The sequence below is a fragment of the Silene latifolia genome, chromosome 9 (genome assembly GCF_048544455.1).
Source record: "Silene latifolia isolate original U9 population chromosome 9, ASM4854445v1, whole genome shotgun sequence".
NCBI classification, from domain to species: domain Eukaryota; kingdom Viridiplantae; phylum Streptophyta; class Magnoliopsida; order Caryophyllales; family Caryophyllaceae; genus Silene; species Silene latifolia.
In genome coordinates, this window is record NC_133534.1 from 136,583,090 (window position 1) to 136,605,840 (window position 22,751).

Below are 22,751 nucleotides of genomic sequence, written 5' to 3' on the forward strand. Positions count from 1 at the left end.
GGATTTTGCGATAAGAAACTAAATAAGACATGAAATTGGGACTCAGTAACTTATAAGATTTTAAGCGCAAAAGGAAACCTCCCCAAACCAGCGTGAGCTAGGAGGTTTCAAAGAGCAGCATGCTACCATAGATACCGAAAAAAGAAACAAAACATACCGCGCATTATCCGAGAAAACAAAATTGGAACGGTAAATTACGTGCAAAGAATTAAAAGAACGAGGTATAGCAGCTACAGTGGTCGATCGACCGCTCTAACCAGTCGATCGTCCAAGTTACCTGGAACAGAAGCTTTTGTGTTCCGCGAATCAGTCGATTGACCACTCTAATCAGTCGATCGACCAAGTTACCTGACGTGAACAGTTCCTGCTCACGAATTAACTCAATAAATTGAGTTAACTTGGTCTAATAACCTGTAAATGCACATAAAACGCGCCCAAAATTGCGCAAAAACCCAAAGGTAATAGTCTAAAGACGGAAATTAAACTAAGCACACACTAAGAGTTTTTATTTCTAAACAATTATGAAGTTTTATTCAAAACAAAACAAAACACATCCTGGTTGCCTCCCGGCTAGCGCTGGTTTCAGACCGGTCCCGCTCGACCTCTGTATTTTTTCAGCCAACTACTCGAATTGAGCCCAATCAAAGCAGCTCAAAGCTCGCAGCAACCTGTCAAATAGCTGCGGATGTGCTACACAAAACTGTAAGTAGCACCATAAGATAGAAATAACATAGGGAATCAAAATATAAAAATATTTAAGCTTAACAAATTTCCTATGGCAGCTCCTAAAATCATCCACAAAATAATCCTGCCCTCCAGCTAAGAGCGGAATATAAAAGCTCAAGTCAACCACAGGTGAAGAATTAACGGGCTCAGGTGCATTCGACTCAAAAATAACGCGAGTAGAATTAAGATGCTCAGAAGGGTAAGAACCGTGAGGTGGAGGAGTCTGGTCAGCTAAAAGTGAAGGTGGATAATCATCCCAGATGCAAGGGGCTGTAAAGTTAATTGAGTCAATGGGGTCTCCTAAAATAGGCTCGTCGTCTATATCTTCATAAGTATCCCATTTGACCTCAAGACTGTCTAAATCTACCTCCTCACTCTCCGCATTGCTAGACTCGTCAAGATGGAGATTCTCGAAGAGAACCTCCAAATCATCCTCACTATTTGTGCAAGAATCATAAAGGGGTTCTAAACTATCCTCATAAAAAGGATTGTCAACCAGGCTAGTGGTCTCCTCTATGTCTCCGTCAGCATTTCCTAGATCGGTCTCTAAGGTCTCACCCACCCCCTCATTTGAGTCAACATGAAGAGAGAAATTGGGTTTAAGAGATTCAGCAGCAAACCAATCGAAAAATTCTAATACCTCTTTTACGAGCATTCCTGTGAAATCCCCCTTACCAATAGATTCTAGGTATGCTCGCGTAGGGTTAGTCATACCATTGGCTATAGTCATGAATATTTGGAATTCAGAGAATGCATCTCGTCTGGGCTCAATAAACTCCCAAAGCCTGGCGAAATAAGCACCAAAGATTTCATCCTCTTCCTGTGGAAAACTCAGAAAACAAAACATGAGAAGGGTCTCAAGGAACCGAAGTTCCCTGAGACTAAAGAAAGAAAGACTAAAATTAAAAACAACTAAAAATTAGCGCTGCCTCCCCGGCAACGGCGCCAAAATTTGATGCCTGTCGTTATGTGCACCAAAAATAATATTTATAAAACCTATTAAAACTAACAGAAGCTAGTGGTAACAGGGTCGATCCGCAGGGAGGTAGGGAGATTATAGTTGCTTTTATTTCAGTCTAACGGTAACAGTGAGGGGGGTTTTGATATGAATTATAACTAAGTCTAAAAACATAAAATAAATAAACAAATAAAATAAAATAAGAACGGTAAACAATGATAAAAGAAATGCTAAGACGGTCGGTTCACTATACGCCAAAATTTGATATCGTCGTAGAGTACCAAAGATAAATTTATAATTTTCCAAACTACTACTATAGATAGCGGCAGTCAGGGTCGAACCACAAGGAGGTAGGGAGTTATAGTTGTCTTAATTCTAGTCTAGGAAATTAGGGGGGTTTTGATCGAATTTTAATTAAACTAATTGCAAATAAGTAAATAGGCAAATGAAACTGACGATGTAAACGAAGATAAAACGGATGCTAAGACGATCGGTTCATTGTAGCTACGACGACGCAAGTCCTAGGTAAATCTGAAATAATCACGTGAGGTGGGAAAATAAGAAGTCCTCTCAGACCAACTTAACAAGTAGCGCCGCTCAGCCTAAGCTACTAATCCCTAGGTCTCACTAATACTAGCTCACACCCTGAAAAGTGATTCCTAATGCCTAAATTTTACTTATCTTACGATCTTAGTATAATTTAGTCGTTCAATTGGTAGTCTATTGCCCTCCCCTCTCTTTCGATCTATTGGTTCGGTCAATTCCTAAGTATTTAACAAATAGCCTCTCGGTCTTTTATCAAAAATTGCAATTAAATCAATTGAACAATGCTAATTCTTACGCGATGCAGTCGATCGACTAGCTGGGGCAGTCGATCGACCAGGTTTTCAGTCGATCAACTATTGATATCAGTCGATCGACCAAACCCCGAAACAGGTCTACCTATTCTACGTCGTCTACGCCACAAATTCCCTCACATCTTAGCAAAGGGTGATTACCTACGCATATTAAAATTGATAACAACAACGAAATTGAAATAAACGATATGGGAAAACATAATTTGAATGATTAAAGCAATAAAACGTAATAAAGGGGCTATGGTTCGGGATTCTAATCTATCAATTCTATGCTAATGACAAAATAAAGTAGAAACTGAAATTAAGGACAAAATAATACCGAAGTAGGAAGTAAGAATTGAATCCGAAAGCAAGCAAGGAACTTTATTGAGAATTCTAAACTACGACATAACTACTGTAATTTTGGAACTAGATGATAATGAATCTGATGAGGAAGAGTCACGTTATATAGAAAATATCACGTAACTCCTTCTCCAAACCAAATTACAAATGGGCTTCGATTAAAATCCTTTAATTCTCGTCAGACTCGTGGAGTGGTCGATCGACCACTCGGACCAGTCGATCGACCAAGAGCGCTGTACCGAATTGCATTCTGACGGATTCTGCAGCGCGCACCGATCTTAAAACAGCTGCCATTTTTTCCTTACTTCGTCAAATCAGGCGTTCTACGCGGCGTTGGAAAGCTAAGAGGATAAGCTTTCACCTCCAGATAGAATCACTCGATTATCTGCTCTAGAAATCGATATATAGCCATCTGAAGCAGCCTGCATTGTCGTGAAGTGCTTCTTTGCTTGTTAAACTCGTACGCACCCATGCTTTTGCTATCTTTAGGCCTTGAAACGCGCACCAAGCTCATTCCCGAGTCATTAATTCATGTCAAAACTTATGCTACGCACTTAGGGACGGAATTGGCTCATTTTCCGCTCAATTCCGCAATAATCTGCAATATTACATAAAAAGGCGGAAGTCGACGAAAAGGGGCAAATAGTAGAATAAACTACTAATAATAGACATAAAATGCGTGGAAATAAAGATGTAAAACATCATATTATAGACACGCATCACTGACCTATCGACCCTGCAAGACCAACAAAATCGGACTCTCACGTGGTCACTCTTCTCTCATGAAGCAAAGGGTGAAAGTATATGTATAAGAGAGAAAGAGAAAACAGTAACTTACCTAGACTGCAACCTACATAACATGCATGCAACAAAAATGATAGACGATTTAAGTACTATACATACATTCCAACCAACAATGTCAGTCACAGCCGAGGGCTTACAAACAGTATAGGAATAGTGAGGTTCAGGTGAGAAAAGGCAAAACAAATTATGGATATGTGGAGGTAAAAGCGTCAAGCTAGTTCCTAAACAGGACCATATAAGACCGTCCGAATCTCAACTGACTAAGAAATAAACGGCACAAAACTCACTACCCAATACACAATCTCCTCAACATGATGTAGATAAAACAGAGGAGTAAGACCGTCACAAGATAGAGATAAACACAGTCGGTCTCTTTTATTCATACAACTCAATTCAATTTTTTTATTTTTTCTTCTTTCTGTTTCACGTGAACTTCAACTTTTTTTTTATTTTTTTTCTCTTTTTTTTTTTCATTCACGTTTTTCTCATTTTTTTTCTTTTTCAATTTCTTTTTTTCTTCCTTTCTTCAATTTCCACCAACTCCAATCATATACACACGGGCTAAACTGCAAACGGAAAAATATACCACAAAAGACATGCTAAACTAGCTTGACTAGGCAGGCTCGGTTTGGGATGTAGCTAGTGGGTCAAAAAGGCAAGTTTTGGTTTAAGTGGAGCTAAATGGGTGAAAAATATAAGAAAAAGGAAATTTGCAAGCACCTCCCCGCATGTGACACCGACCACAAACCCGAATGTATGCAATTGACAAGAAATCGAATTTCATAAATGTGCAAAAGTGATAAACATGTTATGCAAGGAGTACTACTCTCAATTCCTATGTAAACCGGTCATGAATGTCACCAGTTATAAGGCTCTAAAACTCAGAATTTATGGAGTAGTTTGCCAATTTATCATGTCAAGTCTAAACAGTCAGCTAAATTTTTGATATTAACTCATAGATATGCGCAGAAATAAACTAATAACTATCAATAAAGTGCAAGGCTCAAGTAAAAATGACAAGTTAAAGTGCAATTTCAGAAATCTACCGTTCCGACTCAACCTATATGCAAAAATAAACGTGAATATTTTATTTTTCAAATTTTTCAATTTTTTTTTTAAAGAACAATGCATATGAAATATGAAAATTAAACGTGATAACAGGAATGCAATAAAAGCTGAATGCAGACACAGACATGGATGCATAACCTCCCCAAACCAAACCGTACAATGTCCTCATTGTACCCAAAAATAGGGAAAGGAAATGCAAACTAAAAAAAAGGAGAGTGAAGATGCGGAAAACTTACAAGATAACGCGAAGAAGGGACCTCCCCAAACCAGCCAGCAACGTGGGAGGTCACAAACAGCTTCATAGTGGCGTCATAGGAAGCGAATCAAAGCAAGAAAACTCGATCGAGAGAACCGATTATTAAACAAAATAAAAACTGAAATGTTTGAAAAACAACTAAAAATAAAATCTCCGGGTTGCCTCCCGGGTAGCGCTAGTTTCAGACAGGTCCCAGCTCGACCTTCTTTTCCTCGACAGCTGCTCCAGTCAGTCAGAATCAAAGCAACTCAAAGCTCTTAACAGTAGATCATATAACTACGCATGTGCTACACAAGAGCATAAGTAGCACCATGATATAAAAATAAAATAGGAAATTGAAATATTTAATCGTTTAAGCCTGACAAATTTCCTATGACAGCTCCTAAATTTGTCCACAAAATAAAGGAGCTCAGGAATTAACAATAATCTAAGGTCCCGTTTTAGATTAACAAATTTATGATGACAAGAACGGTGGAAAACTCTTAAATCATTTGACCAACTGGGAGGGGGTATAGCATTAAAAGAAAAAACACGAGTCATACGAGGTAGCGTACTATTAATATTAACAACAATAAAATTATCGCTAACTACCTCAGGTGGGTTGTTCTCAATGTCGGAATCATTGACAAAAGAATATATTACCTCATCCGTGCTAGGAGCAATTACCGACTCAGTTGTCTTCTCGTCACCCTTCTCTGTGGATATCGTCCCGTAAATCGCAGCCTCAAGCGCATCCAGCTTGGCCTTGAAAAGGGGAGATTCACCGTATCCATTATCTTCATAAAAATCGTCGTCTAAAACTAACCCAAGTGACGTTGCATTTCTCTCTTTGGCCAAATCAGTCGATCGAGTGGAATTGTTACTCGATCGAGAGCTTTCTTCAAACAAACCAATCGATCGAGTGGTTAAATCTACTCGATCGACTTCCTCATCATAGAATTTACTCGATCGAGCAATGTGGACTGTTCGATCGAGTGGGTTAGGCTGGACCGTGGTGAAGTGCTTGAGAAAAGCTTCATCTTCATTATCACCTTCAATTTCCGAGTCATAAATGTCTTCATCATCACTAGACAACTCGGGCCTTTCATGGGAAAGACTACTGACAGGAAAAACAGCATATTCCATCTCTGAGTCGCTATAATCCAACTCGGCTGCTAATTGACCTACTTGAGATTCAAGTAGCTTGAGGTGAGCTTCCCTATATTTATCGCTTTCTTACATTTGAAGCATAAGTACTTTTAGCATAGACTTCAGTTCGGCAGCCCCTTCATTCTCTTCAACGGGAGGAAGGGTTTGTTGTTGCGGTGGCCAGACAAAAGGAGGCTTGTGATAGCCTCGCTGATAGGGTAGATGTGGCGGCACAACTGTAACACCCCCATACTCCAAGTGCCTTACCAGGACCACTTAAGGCATGGAAATGCTACCATCTCGGTTACCCGAGGCAATGATTATCATAAGACAATAAAGAAACATATTTAAATAATAATTAACGTTTAAAGTGATTACATGCCAAAAACCAAAACTGATAAAGAGATACAAGTTCTCCAAAACTATCTACTATCAAAAGACTATAAAACTATCAAACACAGCGGAAGACTTCTAAACTGCATCGTGGTGACTCCACCCAGATTATCCCATACGCATCGGTTCATACCGCTCAATAATCGCTCACCACCCCGAATGGATCACCACGATTTTAAAACATTTAAACGGGGTCAATACTAATCACACAACTCAATATATCAACAATAAGATAAACAGACATCTTAACCGTCACACACACACACAACCACCAATTCCAATCATCTCAATCATCGATCGTCCACCGGACCCATTACCTCCGATGGGGGACCGCAGCCGTTCCCACCTAAGCCCCGCTCATCGTACGAGCGACAACCCTGTCCATTAATGTGCACATCCCCTTTCGTGGCGGGTTCCACGAAGGGCGAAACTAGGGCGTGAGATCACTCCCGCAAGTGACCCCACTCAGCCGAGAACGCATCTCGAGAACCATCAACAAACACAACCACAATCACAATCACAATCACAATCGTCATATCAATCAACTAATTACAGCACATCACCAATATCCCATTATGGGACTAATACTGAGTAGGAAATCCTACCTGGATAGCACAACACGCAGACGGTATCTACAGCTGTATCAAAACGGCTCTTCTACGAATTCTCCTCCTATCATACAACACATAGATGCTACCATTCAAATACTACTCATAAAAACCCCCAATTCCTAAATTAGGGTTTCACCAAACTTAACAAAACATTATAGAAATTATACTAAAAGCTTACCCTCGACGCAAGGAATCCAACGACACGAACTACGATACGAACTGACCGTCTGAACTCCGGGAATTGTCAAGAACGCGATTAGGAAGAAGAACCAGTTGCTTTCTCTCTTAAACAGGTTTTAGGTTTTGTAAAAAGTGATTTAAAACAAAGACGAATATGTTTAAATACCTTAATCGCGTAATTAACAAAACCCGAGAAAACTCCCCCGTAAAACCGGACACTCGATCGAGTAGCTAAGGTACTCGATCGAGTGCCCCCTTACTCGATCGAGTACCCTAGTTACTCGATCGAGTACCCAACAGGTCAGAAACTATTTAACTTCGCAACTTGCCCTTACTCGACAGAGTAAGGGCTACTCGATAGAGTACCCCCAAGACATATAAATACGGAGTATTACAGTCTTCCCTCCTTAAAAAGAACTTCGTCCCCGAAGTTCAACCCATACATAAAAACAACCATACTAACTCGACCAAGACACAACAACATAACTAAGAACTCAAGAACTCGACCCAACATAAAACATGAACTTTTAACACCCACTCCACCAACTATGTTTACTTCCCTAACATGACTCACGATATCGTATCCACCACATATATATATCTCTCACGACACCAACTCCATACATAACCAACTACCATCCTCTAACGCTGCTAGCTCCATAATATCATCCACTATCAAATCCAAAATCAAGACACTCATAGACATCAAACGGGATGTTACATTCTACCACCCTTAAAAGGAACTTCGTCCTCGAAGTTTACTCACACTCATAATCTCATCATCCTTCTGTCAACACTATCGAAGTATTCTCGCATTCCTAACATCAAACTACTACAAGCACGTCCGTGACCTTTTAACACTATCAACCACAACATATACAAATCCATATCTTATGCTACACCAACACTCTACTTCCAAATATACTACCATATGCACACCCATCAAAATCTCTTTTATCACATCCTACTCCTCTTAAGATAAATGTTACGTCCTCGTAACTCACTAATACTAAATCCTAGATACATCTCATTACCCTCTTTACCACCACATGTGCAAGATAACCGTTTATAAACCAAACACTCACCATTCTTATATTCAAGGCTCCCATACATAAACATTTCTCATTCCTTAACTCATTCGGCATAGCACCTAACCTATACAATAAACTCGTAGCAAAATCACCATACTAACTTTCCATCATTTCTGCAAAACAACATACCTCTTTATGTAAGACACTTATCTCCCAGAAGCATAACTCACGATCCACACTCGTTACGTACACGCACACTAGATCCTCAAGTTCTTTCTTCCATTACCGCAAAACTCATACACAACTTAACATGACACTAATTCCCAATACCCTACACTCACTGTCTCAACAAAAGATTATGAACCACCTGCGTCTTTCGGGTCATTACCACACATGTTCTACGACTCACTTGCCATTACCATGTCTACTGAAACCTTAACTAGAACAAGATCATAATTATTGTAACAACCTCTCACAACCGTGTTCCATTAACAGAATATCACTATACCATGACAACAACGAAGACATATACAACTCTATTCCACATCATACTCTACCCTCATTCTCAAACTGAAACTTGTAAGAAACATCAAGAAACAAAACAACATCTATCTCATCCAAACTGAAACTCATCAAAAACAACAACAAATAAAACAACGATTTATGTATAACTGGTATGTACTTTCGAAAACTCGTATCATAATAATCCCGCCTACTCCACCACAACCGGTGACGACATCGCAACACCACCACCAACAGCCACATCGCAGTGCGAAAATACCCGCATCACAACAATAAATATCGTGCCCGGATCACCACCCGAGGCACCACAACCACATCGATAGACATCACAACTGCATACGATTCCCATAAACACTGACTGAGCATAACTTCTCAGACAAGAAAAACTTACTCAAATCCACTTTATTAAATCACCACGCAACACATTATATGGATAAACAGATAAGCATCTCATGAACATCATCTCTACCATTTCACGGAATACACATGTGTTACTAATACACATAAAATTATAACTAGCCATGTCAAATTAATCGAATTATTACCTTTTTGGACATCATTCAATTAAATTACCGTGTCCAACATATATATTACAAAACATTCATAAAACAACTTTATAATTATCACACCATACCACTTCTTGTGAGGTTAGGACCTCACACAAACATTTATATATAATATAGACCCGTAATCACAACCAACTAGTCAATCCTGACCACGTAAGTTACCACTCGATAAAGGTTACCTGTCGCCCGAGTTAACTCATATGCTCCTCATAACATATTTCCCCATTCGCACAACCATCACTTCCTGCCAAGTATAACCATACCTTTACTATTCAACTATTAGCATCCGCCTCATCTAACCACATCTTATACCCACAATCATACACAACAATCAGGTCCCTACCAAATCAACCTCTTTAGAATTGCTACCTTTTTAATATACCATCACTCTTAACCACTAGTGACAACACCACAATACCACCACTGCTCGTATATCAAACCTCTTACACTCATATCAAAATAACACAGTTTTTCTCCTATCTTTGGTTATCATTCCAAATAACGAACATCAAACCCATCCACAAAATTACCTCAACATTATTCCCAATACTATCTTATTTGTATTGTCATCCAACTCTCCACCAAATATCTCGTATCGTTCCAATACTCCACCAACTTCTTACTCCCTTAGTTCCTCGAAACTCATTATCAATCATGTTGTCCTGAAACTCCTATATAACCATTAGCTAACATCCTCGTGATACTATCACACATTTCGATGATTCCTTACCTTTATATCACATAACTCCGGGGAACATTTTCCTTAGCTTACTTTTATCCTTCCTTTCTCTTTACACTCAATAATACCAATTAATAGTTCAACTCCTTATTTCTTTTACCTAACTCTTTAGTAAACCAGTTACCTTCTCATCGCTCTAAAACCCAAATCCCATTATTTTATATCGATATCACCTCACTCTTTCTTACCATGGATCTTCTCTTATTATGCTATCACTCACACTTGCCACTAATCTATCCATAAAATCCACGTTCACTGTTTAAACAATTGCATCTCCCTTTTTACATCTCTAGAAATCAAAATTCTCTTTTTATACCGTTAATTGCCCAAGGAAATCACACATTAGTTTCACCTCTTAATAAACCAAATCTTCCAAACTCACTCACTATCTGCAAATCCACGTCGCGACATGTCTCCATTAAGTTCACTATATACCACTCTTCTCAATTCCTCTAAAACGACCTTTCACTACATATATTCTTACTCAACACTATTTCTAACCATCTCCCTCCATAATCCGTTATACATCTCAGGTTGCTACTATCCACATCCTTTCTTTCAATACTTTCATTCTCACGTTCCTTAAACTTGCATCATCCCTTGCCCACATTCACTTACATTTACATTACTCAACACACAATCATATCACTCATCCCGTCTCACAAAACATGCTTTATGCCTCAATTAAGCCATACCAATCTCCCTTTTCTTTTTCCACTATCTATCACAACACGTAGAACTCATGTCCTCCCACCGAACTCCTTCTCACCACAAAGCCACTCACTACACCATAAAATTGGGTAACTTACGTATCAGGATCAATATACATATAAAACGGTGCATAAAGAAGCAAAATATTACCTTTGAATTAAACATAATATGCAACGAATGTCAAAAGATAAGCATATGACCCAAAACAGGGGTCACTAGATCGAGTATTGGCCACTCGATCGAGTAAGGTACTTACTCGATCGAGTAGGTGAAGATCAGAAGCACGTAAAACAAATTACCAGGGACACTCGATCGAGTAACTGACGTACTCGATCGAGTACCCCCCTACTCGATCGAGTACCAAGGCTACTCGATCGAGTACCCTATTTCTCAACACTGTCCAGTTTTCGTAAAACAGCCATAACTCACTCATTTCTTGGTCGTTTGGGGCGTGTGACCTATCGTTAGAATCGTAAAAGGACAAACTATCACCTCCAATTGGAATCACATCAAAATCATTTATGCATCTCAAGTTATAACAGTTTAAAGACAACTTTGCTGTAATCAGACGACATAACTATTTGATTTTCACTTCCAAACAACTTAAACAACAACCAAGTTAAACGAAAACAACCCAATACTCATGAAACCAGTAGCCCCAATCACATATTATTATTTTCGAAAACAAAGCAACAACATTCATCATGCACTACCCACATGCTTTTATTCTATAGCCTTTCGTAAGACAAATCATACTCATACATTACAAATCCTATTCCATGTTACTAATACATCAATATTACAAATACACTTCATCACATAAACAATTTATATTCAAGAAATTCATATTCTCTTGAAATTGCCACTTCATCTTCTCCAACTAATTCATCTAGTTCAATCACATACTTCATCTAACAAGCGCATATGATACAATAGTAGACAATTGTATGAACTTTTTATATAAGTTTACGCAAACGAAATGATGAAAACAAATCTTATCACACCCCCTAATCACATATTACTAGGATTGCCACATTATAATTCATTCATCCTGCAACATCATTATTCGTCACATATTATCATATATGAACTACCTCCTTTTTCTACCACATCATTCATCATTCTCATATACTTTTCCAACGATTCCAACCAACATGTAAACCAATTATCATCCAACATGCTTTCAACCAACAACATACAAAATCACCCTTATTCATGCCACACATCACCATATTGGTACACAATTCACAAAATAAGCACATAGCGATCCCGACTCATATCCCATGGTGACCGGTTCAAAATTGTAGGGCAAGTTCGCGACTTTAGGACGTCTCCCAAGCCTTTGCATTAGCTCCTACAACTTTTACCCCGGGTTCATTTTAATTAGACTCCCTAGGTTCATTAGATTCATTGGTTACAGGTTTCAGGATCGTCGCTCTGATACCATTTGTAACACCCCCATACTCCAAGTGCCTTACCAGGACCACTTAAGGCATGGAAATGCTACCATCTCGGTTACCCGAGGCAATGATTATCATAAGACAATAAAGAAACATATTTAAATAATAATTAACGTTTAAAGTGATTACATGCCAAAAACCAAAACTGATAAAGAGATACAAGTTCTCCAAAACTATCTACTATCAAAAGACTATAAAACTATCAAACATAGCGGAAGACTTCTAAACTGCATCGTGGTGACTCCTCCCAGTTATCCCATACGCATCAGTTCATACCTGCTCAATAACTGCTCACCACCCCCGAATGGATCACCACAGTTTTTAAAACATTTAAACGGGGTCAGTACTAATCACACAATTCAATATATCAACAATAAGATAAACAGACAGCTTAACCGTCACACACACACACAACCACCAATTCCAATCATCTCAATCACCGACCGTCCCACCGGACCACCACGCCATGGGGGGACCGCAGCCGTTCCCACCTAAGCCCCGCTCATCGTACGAGCGACAACCCTGTCCATTAATGTGCACATCCCCTTTCGTGGCGGGTTCCACGAAGGGCGAAACTAGGGCGTGAGATCACTCCCGCAAGTGACCCCACTCAGCCGAGAACGCATCTCGAGAACCATCAACAAACACAACCACAATCACAATCACAATCACAATCGTCATATCAATCAACTAATTACAGCACATCACCAATATCCCATTATGGGACTAATACGAGTAGAAATCCTACCCGGATAGCACAACACGCAGACGGTATCTACAAACAGATCAAAACGGCTCTTCTACGAATTCTCCTCCTATCATACAACACATAGATGCTACCATTCAAATACTACTCATAAAAACCCCCAATTCCTAAATTAGGGTTTCACCAAACTTAACAAAACATTATAGAAATTATACTAAAAGCTTACCCTCGACGCAAGGAATCCAACGACACGAACTACGATACGAACTGACCGTCTGAACTCCGGGAATTGTCAAGAACGCGATTAGGAAGAAGAACCAGTTGCTTTCTCTCTTAAACAGGTTTTAGGTTTTGTAAAAAGTGATTTAAAACAAAGACGAATATGTTTAAATACCTTAATCGCGTAATTAACAAAACCCGAGAAAACTCCCCCGTAAAACCGGACACTCGATCGAGTAGCTAAGGTACTCGATCGAGTGCCCCCTTACTCGATCGAGTACCCTAGTTACTCGATCGAGTACCCAACAGGTCAGAAACTATTTAACTTCGCAACTTGCCCTTACTCGACAGAGTAAGGGCTACTCGATAGAGTACCCCCAAGACATATAAATACGGAGTATTACAACAACTACAGAGGAATGGTTAGCTCGTCCACGGAGCCTGAACGCGTAGACCTCGTCATTTTCTGCCATTCAAAAGGCTGCATTGTGCTCAGCAGCACCACATCTCCCGCAGTAAATCACCTGTTGCGCCATATAATGGAACATAGGTGACGGGTCAAAGGTACTCAAGCCTTCCCTTTGACGATCTTTCACCTAGAACTGTCTAGGTAGGACCTGTAAGGCCTATCAAAACAACACTCAAGGAAAAAGATAAGAACTGCCTCAAGGAATAAATCCCTTGAGGCTAAAGAAAACAAAAATAACCAAGCAAATAAAATAGTTGCCTCCCCGGCAATGGCGCCAAAATTTGATACCGTCGTTTCAGTACCAAAAATAAATACCTAGCTACTACTAACAGAAGTCATCGGTAAGTAGGGTCGATCTCCACAGGGAGGCGGTCACTATCTACTTGTCTATTCGGTATGTCTATGTCACAAGTTGGGGGTTTTAAGTTGTTTGACTAAACTAAATAAGATAAAGCAAGAGAAATAGAAATAAGAGGAATTAACAAGCAAGGGGGAGAGGACTAGGATTTCGGGTCATCAATGAACGTCAGTCAATCGCAGTTAAGGTCACAGATCAGTCGATGTGTCGGTCTAAGGGGCAATGAATATCTCCATTCGGTCTCAATTCGCCCTAAAATGCCATTAGCTTAATTTTCGCCCTCACTAAAGCATCATATTGTTCACTACGAGTCTCACCCATTCCGACCTTTCGGTCCAGGTCAAGGCTTACCAAAATTAAAAGGCTAATCGCATCGATTGAACTAGCAGGATACAATTATAGCAGCGATTAACAACATAGACTAAAACAACAACGACAACCCATAAACCTAATTAGCAATTTAACATTAGTCCATTGAATCACCTAATCCTATCAGAGAGAATTAGCTAGACATAAATAAAGAAAGAACAAGAATAAAGGGAAGGAAAACAATAAGCATTAATTAAATTAAAAAAAAAAAAAAAGGAAGAAAGTTACAGTAGAAAAGGATCCGGAAAATAGGAGAGAAAATAGTATTCAACAGTAACCAGAGGAAAAAGTAACGTGTGATGTGTGTGGAGTAAAAAAGGAGAGTCCCTAATGTATATCTCGTCTTCCTATTTATAGGAAAGACGATTTTATTTGACCTAAAAACAAATTAAAGCTAAAAAGCCCGAGCCCAATAGCAAACCACTCGATCGAGTGATTTTAAACCACTCGATCGAGCAAAATTAAACTCAAAACACTTGATCGAGTAGAAAATCTACTCGATCGCGTAAATCCTAAAATGCAACTACTCGATCGAGTAGAAAAAGGACTCGATCGAACATAATTGTACTCGATCGAGTACTTTCCAGCGCACAATTTCCTACTTTGCGCACTGAATTCAAACGGCTGCCATTTCTTCGTTACTTGGGCAAACAGGGCGATTCTGGTGGCGTTGGAAATCTAAGAGGACAAGCTTTCATTTCCAATTGGAATCACCTGAATATCAGTTGTATAACTCGAGATATAGCTCTTCAAAGTAGGCACTAGCAATTTGAAGTTCTTCCTTTGCTCGCCTAGCTATCTTACTCCTTTGGGCATCTCAAAATAGCTACATTCCCGCTCCAAATTCACTCTTCCTCCAAATCCATGCTAAACGGACGGTAAAAGGCTCGATTTCACTATTTTCTGGTTCATTCCTGCAAATAAGACAAAACAAACCAAAGTAGCATATTCGGGGCATTTCGTAGCATAAAACTACGATAATAGCATAGAAATACGTGCATAAAAAGGCCTAAAAGGACTATATAAAATGCACGTATCATGTTCCAAAGAAAGTTCAAGGGCAACTTGATTTTTGCCGAGAGAGGACGAACCACAATATTACCTCCGTCCGTCCCAACCTCCTCAAAATACCTTTTAACTAACATCTCCTTTTCACTCACCACATTAGACCATTCAAGACTCGGATTAACTTCAATTCCATCATCGGGAACCGAAAAAGCAGAGCGAAAATCCGAAACAGAGACCGTCACATCTACCCCATTAACCACCGCATGCAAGACTCCCTTCTTAACTGACACACTAGCAAAGAATTGAACCACTTCAACCGGATAAATAGGACCCGAAAACTGACTAATGTGACTCCACCCTTGAAAATCAAGAAAATCAACAAAGAACTTAAGAGCGGGAACATTAATCAACCAAGATTTCAGATAGTACCTTCCTCCATGAATAAAATACCTCAAAACACGATTAACAAGGATGCTTTCGTCATGAGTTAGCCGAACACGATTTAACCCTTCCTTTGTTGTGGCGTTAGAAACATCCCGAAGCAAGGTACGAGCAACACCGTTCCGAACAATAACCTCGGGTTCCTCCACATCTTCACCTTCATCAACAACTACCTTATTTTTCCCTTTAAAAAGACGGCGCCTTTTACCCTCGGACATCGACTCGTCCCGACCACGAAACAGGGGCGTAGTTGGGTTTGGTTGAGGTGAAGGAAAATTAGTGGAATTATTATCGATAGATGGTAGTGGTGATGATGGTTTGTGAAAGCGGCGGCTTTGTTGATGGCGGGTTGATGATCGGGTTTTTGCATGGTTAGGATTCATTATGATGGTGATAGTTGAGTAAAGGAAGTGATGGTGATGGTTGTGTAAAGGAGGTGATGGTGATGATGGTAAATATTTTGAGAAGAGAAAAAGTTATGCAAGTGGGTTGTGGGTATGGTTTACACGGCAAAAGGAGGGGGTAATTATAAGACTAGGGTTAAATGAAATAAGGCAAGCGGCATCCTAGTCTATGATAATAAGGGAGTGATTAATTTTGGTAAGTGTCAAATAGTGATAGGAGTTATGGTAGGTATAGGAGATTAGGTGATAGAATTTATATAGTAAAGGATAAAATTTAGGAAAGTAGAATTGTATATGGAAAGCTAACCGTGTAACATGGAAGGTGATTTTAAGAAATTTTGTATGTGATTTGGAAAGATAAAAGATATGGTGTGTCTTATTTATTTGATAAGGAATTAAGTTTGTATAGATAATAAAATTCTAAATAACAAATAGAAATTTATAACAAATATATATTCCTATAAACGAAATTATTCATGCAACGCAATATACGGACACAATCATACAATCTTAACTTAACTAGTCAGTCATAGGAAAATTGAACGTGTATAGAAACTTAGGTACCACTGATTAAACCAATTTCCAACCGTAAAGTCTCAAATCGTTCTCTAGCTAATGATTTTGTTAAAATGTCCGCCCATTGTTTTTCAGTACTACAAAATTCAAGTTTTATATTCCCCTTCTCAACATGGTCTCGAATAAAATGATGTCTTATTTCAATGTGTTTGGTACGTGAATGTTGTGCGGGATTTTTAGAAATAATAATTGCACTAGTATTATCACATAAAATAGGAATACATCCTACATCAATACCATAATCACGTAATTGTTGCTTAAGCCATAACAGTTGAGTACATACCAGTCCTGCAGCAATATATTCGGCTTCAGCAGTTGAGAGAGCAACTGAATTTTGTTTCATCGAACCCCACGTAATGATACACGGTCCGACAAAAGTGGCGACACCCGACGTACTTTTTCTGTCTAGAGAACATCCTGCGTAGTCGGCATCAAAATAACCGACTAGATCAAAATTACACTCCATCGGATACCACAAATATAGATTGGCCTTTCCAATTAAATATCATAAAATTCGTTTTACGGCCGTCATATGCAATTCTTTGGGAGATGATTGATATCTCGCACAAACGCAAACGCTAAACATAATATCGGGTCTAGTTGCGGTCAAATATAACAGTGACCCAATTATTCCACGGTAAGTAGTTTCATCAACTGATTTACCGTCTTCATCTAATGTCAATTTCTTGTTCTCGACCATTGGAGTAGGCATAGCATGGGAATTTTCCATTCCGAATATTCGAATTAATTCCTTGATATATTTTTGTTGATGGATTTTAATGCCTTCATCGGTTTGTTGTATTTGCAGACCTAGGAAGAATTTTAATTCTCCCATCATACTCATTTCGAACTTGGAGGTCATTAACTCAGAAAAGTATTTGCACAAGCTTCGGTTGGTTGATCCAAAGATAGTGTCATCGACGTATATTTGAACAACTAAAAGGTCAGATCCCTCGGATTTTAGAAATAGGGTTTTTTCAACAGATCCTCTGCTGAATCCACTGTCAAGTAGAAATTTGGATAATATGTCGTACCATGCCCTAGGTGCTTGTTTTAATCCGTATAGGGCCTTATCCAACTTGAAGACGTGATCTTCAAATTTGCTATTTTTAAATCCGGGAGGTTATTCAACGAAGACTTCTTCCTGTAAATACCCATTTAGAAATGTTGTCTTGACGTTCATCTAGAAGAGCTTCATTCCTTTATGTGCAGCGAAGGCTATTAGAAGTCTAATAGCTTCAAGACGAGCGACAGGTGCGAAGTTCTCATCATAATCTATTCCTTCTTGTTGATTATAACCTTGGACCACCAATCTTGCTTTGTTCCTGACAATGACTCCGACATCATCTAGTTTGTTCCTTAAGACCCACCTTGTTCCAATGACTGAACGATCTTTTGGTCTAGGAACTAAATGCCAAACCTTGTTTCTTTCGAACTGTTGTAGCTCTTCTTGCATAGATATAATCCAATCTGATTCAGCAAGAGCTTCATTGATGTTTGTTGGCTCGATCATGGATAAAAAAGAGTTGAAAGAGCAGAAGTTATTCAAGGATCGTCTTGTTTGAACACCCTTCTTAATATTCCCTAGAATATTGTCCATGGGGTGTGAGCTCTTGTACTTCCACTTTGTTGAAGTACTTGGTTCGACATCGTTATTTGAGCTTTTCCCAACTTCATTTGGATCGGAATTGGAGGAAGTTCCCCCTGAATCCAATCCGGGTGTTGTATTAGAGCCGATTATAACCTCGGACTCTACACCTTGATTTGGATTCAATGTTATAGTAACATCATCTATAACATTGGTTTGGGAGTCCTTATTTTGAGTCAATGTTATAGTATCATCAACTATAACATTGGTTTTCTCCTTTTTATCTTTTGAGGAACGATCAAGTTCATCATTCGTTCCCTCAATCTCATTATCCTCCAATTCTAGTTCCGGGGGATCGTCTCTTGAGAGACGGAAGTCGGGTTCATCCAAGTCTTCTTCCTCATCCTGTACAGGCTTATCAAACACGTTATCCTCATCAAAGATGACATGGACACTTTCTTCAATACAAAGAGTTATTTTATTGAAGACTTTGTAAGCCTTGCTATGATCTGAATATCCTATGAAAATCGCCTCATCACTCCTAGGGTCGAACTTACTTAACCGGTTTTTACCGTTATTATGAACAAAACATTTACTCCCAAAGCAACGAAGATGGGAGATATTAGGTTTTCGACCTCTAAGGAGTTCGCAGGGGGTTTTCTTAAGAATAGGTCGAATCATAGCACGATTATGGATGTAACAAGAAGTACTAATGGCTTCAGCCCAAAAGTTACAAGGTAAACCACTACACAAAAGCATTGTACGTGCCATATCTTCTAAAGTTCTATTCATACGTTCAACGACACCGTTTTGTTGAGGAGTTCTTGGTGCAAAAAAATTATGCCCTACACCATTAACTCTACAATATTCTATGAAAGCTTGATTGTCAAACTCGGTGCCATGATCCGTACGAATAGATACAAGATTAGTCTTATATTTATTTTGAACACGTTTCATAAGACAATCAAATTCATCAAACGTTTCGTCTTTTGAATGAAGAAAGATAGGCCATACATACCTTGAGTAATCGTCTACAAGAACAAAGACGTACCTGGATCCCCCTCTACTCCTTACCTTCATTGGTCCACATAAATCCATGTGTACTAATTCCAAGGCTTGATTTGTGCTTACTACTCTTTTCGGTTTGAACGATGATCTTACTTGTTTGCACCTTGCACACGTGTCACACATCCTTTCTTGGTCGAACTTGATCTTAGGTAACCCTTCAACCAAGTCCCACTTCTTGAGTTTGTTCAAGGTTAGTGAGCTAATGTGACCAATTCGTTTATGCCATAGACAAGGATCATCAAGAGTAACTTTCATACATGAAAAAGAGTTGGTAGGCACAGGATTTAAATCTACCATATAAACATTTCTTTTCCTGTGGCCTTCTAGAATAACATTGCTAGTTCCTTTAATAATAATGCGACAACTATCAGTATGAAAAACTACTTTGTTACCTTTGTCGCATAGTTGAGATATGTTTAGCAAGTTATGTTTTAGACCATCCACGAGATAAACATCACTGATTGTGTGAGACTTAGAAATTCCAATTTTGCCAACGCCAATGACTTTTCCCTTTTTGTTGTCCCCGAACGTCACTTTTCCTCCATTGAACGGCTTGAGTGAAAGAAATAAATTCTTATCTCCGGTCATGTGTCTTGAGCATCCACTGTCAAGATACCATTGGTTGTTTTCTTTCACTACTTCCTGCAGAAAGGATTAGATACAATTTTTAGGTACCCAAGCTAAGTTGGGTCCCTTATGATTAGTTACTCTATATACTAAATCCTTTTGAATCCAAACTTGTCTAATAACCGTTTTTCTAACCCTTGGTTTATTTTGCTTGGGAGGAATTTTAGGGTTAAGGTTTTCTCTTGGTCTAGGAATATCTCTAGGTCTTTCATGACTATTTCCCTTGTGAATAGGTTTACTAGGTTGAGATCGACAAGGGTTTTGTGAGGTGCTAGGTTTCTTGCTATAGTCAAAAGCCATGTCATAGAACCAACAAAATTTATTGTTCCTTTCTTCGTTAGGTTCATTAATGGGGGTTTCATCATTCTCGTCAACCGTGTCAACAGTTTTAGCATGGTCGGCATTTTGTCGTATATCATGAGCCTTTTTGACACAATTGATTTGGATGTGACCCGTATGACCACAGTAATTGCAAATCAGGTATTCAGGAAGATCAGCATACTTCCTTTTTCTGAAATCAAAATCCAAAGGTGTTGATTTGCATTTAGAGTGATCTCTACGGCTGTAGCACTCATGTCCTAACCTCATCTTCATATTATTGTCAGATTGTTCGGTTAGGAAATTTAGGACTTTTGTGCTACCTTCCCACTTATCATGGACCTTTTTAGCATGAAGAAGTAGGTCTTTTAGGGTTTTAATTTCCTCTTGACATTTCGTGTGATCTACATCATTATCCTTTTTAAAGTTATCACGAAAGTCTTGGAATCGTTTGTTAAGAATAAATACAACATCGGAATGTTGTTTCTTAACATTGATCATATCGGTCTTAGATTCCTTTACTTGCTTTGAGAGGAAATCTATCTCTTTCTTTTGGTCTAGATCACTGCATCATCAGATGTGATCCTAGTTTCCAAAAGTTCTTTGGCTTTTCTAAGTTCTAAAGTTATAGCTTCATTAGCTATAACTTTGGCTTGAAGATGCTTGATATTAAGCTTTAGGTCTGAAGTTATAGCTACATTAGCTATAACTTTGGAATCTAATTCCTTCTTTTCAGCCATAGTAGAATCTAACGTTGTTGCTTTCTCAGCTATAACCTTAGATTTCAACTTCTTAGCTTTGGCCTTCAGAGTATGATTTTCTTCTGCAATTTCAAGAATCTGTTCCTTTAGATATTTTAATTCCAAGTCCTGTTCGTGACACTTATTAAGAGATTGTTCAAAGAATTCAATTAAAGCACTTTTAGACAATTTCTTAATGCATTTTTTAAGCTCAAGATAACTTACCTCTTCATCATCATCTTCGTCTGATTCTCTGAGAAAGCAATAATTTGATTGAGAGTTTGTGCTTTCATCGTCGCTGTCGGAGATTAGGTCAAGACTAACGCGCTGAGACAAAGGTTAGCAAATTCGTCGTCTTCAGATTCCTCATCATCTTCTGAGTCAAGGTCTCCTCAACACGAAGCCATCATAACTTGTTTGAATTCTCTCTTTGTCTTCTCACGTTTTGTCTTGTCCTTAATCTTCTCCCATGTTGGACAATCCTTGATCATATGACCATATTCTCCACACTTGAAGCAACCTTTATTTACAAAGGACGACTTTGATTCAGTAACCTTTTTGTTGGATGATTTATTGTTGTTGTTGTAGGATGAATTTGTTTGTTTGTTTCGAAATATCTTATTTTTGAAACGGCGTGCAAACAGAACAGTTTCATCCTCTAGTTCAGAGTCAACTTCTTCGCTCTTCAAGGCCATGCTCTTATTTTGGCTTGGTTCAGCGTCATCTTTGTTAAGAGTAATCTCATGGGCCATGAGAGCATCGATGAGTTCTTGATAGGATAGGTTTTCAAGATCTCGTGATTCCTCCATTGCAGTGACTTTAGCACGCCACTTCTTAGTCAGGCTCCTAAGAACCTTTCTAGCAATGTCCTCAGTACTGAATTTCCTACCTAGGTTTTTCAGTTCGTTTATGATGCTTGAAAACCTTGCGGACATACTATCTAAGGACTCATTAGGCTCCATAATTAATAGCTCATATTTTTGCATAAGCAAATCTATTCGGTGCTTCCTAATAATGGAAGTACCTTCATAAGCTAGTTCAAGCCCATCCCATATCTCCTTGGCCGTAGAGCATGAAGAAAACCGATCAAACTCTGTGGAAGTCATTCCGTTTTGCAGGAGACTTATTGCTTTGGAGTTCTTTTCGGCCTTCTTGTAGTCGGCCTCAACATAGTCCTCTTCTTTCTTTTCATAGGTAGTGCCTTCCTCGGATGCTACAAGACTTTTGTGCGGTCCGTTTTGGATAATCCTCCAGCACTCCCAATCGTGACCTTTCACATAGTAAGTCATCATGTTTTTCCACAATCCATAATTTTTCCCATCAAAGACGGAACGCTTGAGATATTTGGAATCCATTTATCACGTGATAGGCAGCAGAATATAAAACTATAAGATAAATGAAAAACAAGATAGATCAGCCTCTTTGCGGTTAGGCAATCAAGAGCACGAGGCTCTGATACCAATTGAAGAGTCTATTGATCCAAAATACTCAAGAGGGGAGGTGAATTG